Genomic DNA, 5,861 nt, shown 5'->3' on the forward strand with positions numbered 1-5,861 from the left:
TATTATGACAGCATCCAATAACCTACAAATCTGATTTTAGAAGGTGCAACTGGCTCTACTGAATATTCACCCCAGGGAATCAGCCTTCTTCACTGCAGATAATAAACAGGGGAGGAGTGATGCTGCAATAGCCATCTTGTAAATAAAGCTTAAAGGGAATGTGTCGCCTACATTTTCTTTTACTGATGAGAAGTCAGATACTAAAAGTTGTTTTTTTCTTCTAATTTGTTTCTATTTTGTGACTTTATTTTTTATATGACTTTTTTTTTACATTGTTATGGGGGCTGCCATCTTGCATGAGCTGTTTTAACTGCATTTAGTGGCATGCTTTACAGCAAGACTCATGGAGCCTGTCCCCTTGAGATGAATGTGAAACAGAGGTCATTATACAGGGAGCCAGCGTTGTCTCCTCTATCTACTGGTGTCACATGTTGCTGCAATGCTGTACAGATCACTTTGCAGCAGCCTCCTCTTATCACCACAGACACAACAGGAAGTCTCAGCTTAGCTTAGGGCTATATTACATGGCCCAATGACTAGTGTAAGCTTTACTGAGCCTAATACACAGCTCAATAATCGTGCACCAAGGGCTGTGCGGAGATAAATTGTTAGCGATGTCTATGCTTCCCTTGCCTTAAGTGTACAATAATGAACTGTATACATACTTCATCAAGCTTCCTGTGCCCCCAAGCTTCTGCCCACTACCTGCAGCCGCCAATGGAACTTCTGAGTCAGTTTCTGAAGTGACAGGCTGCTCAGCCAGTCTCTGGCCATGGCACTGTCCCCTCTCGGCCAGTGATTGGCTGAGCAGCCTGTCACTTCAGAGATCGTCTCAGAAGTTACAGTGGTGGCTGCAGGTAGTGGGCAGAAGCGAGAAGAACACCTGGAAGTGGGGACAGGTATATATAATTTTATAATTTTTTTTACACTATTACATGTAGTGACATGATTTTTAGGCAAGATTAAACAACACAATTAACCAATGATAGTTTTTATCAGCTGATCAATGTCTTTACTACACATAGCGATAATATGCCGAATTGGCCTGACTCAGCAGATTATCGCTCCCTGTAATAGGGCCCTAAGCCCTAGTGGTGAGAATGAACAGGGGACAGTACATAAGTCTGAAAGGGCAAACAGAGGTTTTGACAAAAAAAAAACTTTTCCAGTCTACACAATTGAGTGGCCACTCTACTTGTCAATCATCCCCACACTGCACGCTGACAGGCAGAGAGCTGTGACTAGTCACAGGCAGCTCCCCACCCAGATGACTAGTCGCCGCCCTTCTCTCGTCCTCACTTGGTGGAATAAAACAACTTTTTCCATGCTGCAAAGCTACCGGCGCAGATGTGGCTTGTAGCTTTGGGGAGCTGCACAGAAGAGCTATACTATGCTGCAGGGAACAATATCAGTGCCATCATGCTGATTTGTTCCCTTTAAGGCTATGTTCACACCACGTAAAAGTACGGTCGTTGTTGCCATTGGCAACAACAGCCGTACTTTTCACGTTGTGGCACACTGCCTCTGCTTCTATGGGATCCCGGCCGGAGCGTACACACATTGTATACGCTCCAGCCGGGATCCCATGCGGACCCACAAAGAACTGAAATGTCAGTTTTCTGCGGTTGCAATTCAATGAATTGCGCCCATAGGAAACCCTGTCAGTTTATACAATGAAGCAAGCGGCTCCGGCCGTGATCTGCGGGAGGTTGCTAGCTGCCACCGTTCCTGAGTTACAAGTTTTGTAAAAAGCTGGTCTATATCCAACATGGCGCTGGCCAGGAAACTACATTTCTCATCATGCAGTGCACCTCCCTGATTAGTCCATGATGTAAACGAGCTGATACCCAGAGGATATAGCAGTTCTTCAATAGAAAACCTGAAGTCTAATCATGTAGCCGCAGATAGTCAAACGCTGAGTGTTTGGGTTCGGATAACGTTACTGAACACACACTTATTGACAGATCCGCTCAACACTACTCCTCAGCAATACTCTTGGAATATTTCAGCTTACTCTTATATAATATATGTATATATATATATATATATATATATATATATATATATATATATACAGTGTGAACTCTGTCGTGTATTTTAGACAAAAAATACATTTTTCAGAGCATATTTTGGTGTGTAATAGTTGAGAAGTGGTGCATTCTTTCCAGTCTGACACAGTGCTCTCTGCTGCCACCTCGGTCCATGTCAGGAACTGTCCAGAACAGTAGCAAATCCCCATAGAAAACCTCTCCTGCTTTGGACAGTTCCTGACATGGACAGTGGTGGCAGCAGAGAGCACTGTGTCAGACTGGAAAGAGAACACCACCCTCTGCAGGACATACAGCAGTTGATAAGTACTATAAGACTGGAGATTTTTTTTTTTATAGAAGTAAATTAGTTGATATGAATTTTTTTGCTGGAGTACCGCTTTAATACTGTGGACTATTTAACTTTAAACAACTAGACGACCCCTTTTGTACAGTCAATGCAGTTTCTCCAGTGATCATCTAATCAGGTGATCACTGATTTTCTATGAAAGCCTGGGAAATGTAGTGTTACATGTCACCCATACTGTATTTACTCTGGAGGATTTCCAGGTAGGGATCCCCTCCTTCTCTATTCATTTCAACAGCTTCATTTATAATACTCTTTGGCCGCCCTTTCAGCATACAATTACATCAGATTGTCAGCAGTCTCCTTCATGTTACCAAATCCACCGTATATATCCGTATACCAGTGGATGCTAAACTGAGTGACAGGAAATGCTGGGAATTGTAGTGTATAGAAATGTCTGTGAACCACAAGTGTCCCTCCAAAAAGTTGGGCGGTATGGAGGAAGGGCTGACTGCAAAGCATTAGGGGGATGCTTGATGTCATGTGTTTTCACTCATCATCATCATCATCATAAGTTTTCCAGCAATGGCGCAGCTTTATCAATCGAAAACATTGTCTGATTTGCCCATAGCAACCAATCACAGCTCACCTTTCATATCTTAACAAGCTCTCATACAATTAAAGCTGAGCTCTGATTGGTTGCTATGGACAAGTTAGACTGTTTAAGTTGCACATGGCAACCAATCACAGTTCATCTTTTATTTTACCAGAAAAAATTGAGAAAGGAAAGCTGAGCTGTGATTGGTTGCTATGGGCCACATCAAACCATATTATTTAGTGTTCTTAGTGCGGCCTAACCATAAGCTGTTTGCTTGGTCACAAGTGTGTTAGTGATCTCTGCAGTAAAGCGCATCGCCAGTCATTAATGGGTTAATGCTTCAGATGTGTTTACCTGCAGTAACCATAGCAACCGTGCACTGTGCTGACAAGCGCTTATGTCATAAAGAAGCTTCCATAAAGCAATGCACCGCGCCATGATCAGTGCCATCTTGGATGCGCCAGAGGACATTGAGCTTTTAGACTTTACTGCCCCCTACCCTTGATTTATTTTGGAGGTTCTAGTAGGGGAAACGGGTGGTCTGCTTTAGACTACCTTATTGAGAGGTGGACCTGGATCTGTGAGGGAGAAGAGATACATCCACCGGCCATCAATAAGGTGACAGATTTTGCAGCCGGATTTCTCTCACATCAAGTTTATTATATTTATAGTATGGTATTACCCTCTAAGCCCAGGGGAGGGGCAGCTCTCCAGCCATGGCTCCCACGAGGTTTCCCCCACAGGGGGTTTTTCCTTGCCTGAGTGCTGGAGGGTGACTCTTCATGAGTCGGGGGGCTGCCATTTTCAGTGTCATGTAATTTAAATAAAATTGGGCCCCTTTGACACCTGATTACAATGTGTTGTGTCTTTATTTTGCGCTCTTTGGTGTAACTTATTATGTTTGGGAGTTGGGGATCCATCACATATTACAGAGGCATAAAGCTGGACATCTGCCTGCTACACAGATCCATCATCTGCACAATGAGCCCAAGTAGGATGGAGCAGTGGATAGTAGAACTCCTGCATGGATGTGCGTATCCCTGGGTATAAAGAGACACTCAAATCTTGAAGAAAAAACATCGCAAGGTTTATACCTACATCTGCAAGGTTTGTCAAAAGGTTCACACCAATCATGGCGTATCATAGCAATATGGACACCACCATAAATATACATCATATATACCCAACACAGTGGCTCTTGTGTGTGGGGGCAGCATCAGGGGCAAGTCAAAGTATTGCGCCCCCTCACACATACATACAGGTGATGGCTAGGTAGCTGCCCCCCCCCCCTAAAATCCAATATAAATCCCTAATATCAATATGTTCTCATGTATTATATGGTTGGACTCAGACTATGGCATTTTGGGGGTCAAAAACACTGCAACTGTGTTTGGTGTTTTTTCACAGTCTTCTATGGGGGGGATATTGTCATGTCTATATGGAAATTAGTGTTTTTTCCCCAGTTCTTCAACAGAAAACCTGGAATCACATGATAAAGAATCACATGACTTGTAGTGGGGAAAAAAACGCAGGGGATAAAACGCTAATAGCAATTTACACTACAATGAGAAAATGGCAGAAAAAGTGCCAGAAAAAACCCACCAAAAAGCAGGAAAATCTGCAACAGATTTGGTTCAGATTCTTAGTGAATTTTGTATAATTAAAAGGGGATTCAGGCAATTTTTTTTCTTTCAAATCAGCTGGAGTCAGAAAGTTATAAAGATTTGTATTTCACTTATAGTTAAAAATCTCCAGTCTTCTGGGACTTATTAGCTGCTGTATGTCCTGCAGAAAGTTGTATATTCTTTCCAGTCTAATACAGTGCTCTCTGCTGCCACTTCTGTCAATGTCAGGAACTGTCCAGAGCAAGAGAAGTTTTCTATGGGGATTTGCTACTACTCTGGACAGTTCCTGACATGGACCGAGGTGGCAGAAGCCTCTTTGACTCTTTGTACGAGGGAATAAAAGCATTTTCTATGCTATGGAAGCACAGACAAATATATTTAAGGTACCATGTGTTGTCTTGACATAACAGCATCTAACAGTGTCCGTAGTTTGGAACATGAATTACAGCTGACAGATTTTCTAAAAGAGAAGTCTTGTGACTTACCAGTCCCTGTGCCCCATAGCGATGCTCTCGTGTCTCACAGCCGCCAGAAGTAATTTTCGCCTGAGTCCGGTGTACGTCTCAGCCCTGGCTCCTCCAGCTGCAATGTCACAGAGCGGCTGATGGATTGCCTGCCCAGCCAGTCAGCGGGTGATCCATCGGCTGAGTATGTGATGTTGCAGCTGGAGGAGCTGCAGGAGGCCAGCGTCTGTCGGAAATTGTTAAGGGAGCAATACAATGGCACAGGGCCGGGTAAGTATACTTTCGTTATTGTCTTCCCACGCCCCCCGCCTGCCTAAAATTTGCTAGTTTCATGGGACTTCTCCTTTCAAGAAACTTAAGTGGTAGCTGTGCTGTTTGCATAGAGTGACTGACAAGTACTGAGTTAGCATTGCTGGTCACATACACCGCTCTGTGCAAAGTTGCTGTAGTAATGTGAAAGGTTTGGTGCTTGTTATATCTGGTGTATGTAGGCTGGGCCCCAAGTACCATATTTCCAGGTGGGCCCAAGGTACGCCAGTCCGACACTGGTTATTGCAGTCGGAGCACTGCTGCGAGCGGGTGGCCGGAGTGGCAGTCAAGGTTCTGGGGTGGCTGAGGTGGGAGATGCTGTCATGATAGACACAAGCAATGGCTGGGAAGACACAAGCAGCGGTGGGGGTGTACTCCATCACTTCAGTGGGCAGGGTTATAATTTCTAACCCAGCCCATTAAAGAGACGGAGAACAAGTGGTCCTGACACGGAGGGTGGAGGCCAGGAGCAGGGAGCGTGTCAGAATGGACGGCATTCATCTCATTTTTTGATTCCAGGGTGGGCAGCAA

The sequence above is a fragment of the Dendropsophus ebraccatus genome, chromosome 10, assembly GCF_027789765.1.
Source record: "Dendropsophus ebraccatus isolate aDenEbr1 chromosome 10, aDenEbr1.pat, whole genome shotgun sequence".
Classification (NCBI taxonomy): Eukaryota; Metazoa; Chordata; class Amphibia; order Anura; family Hylidae; genus Dendropsophus; species Dendropsophus ebraccatus.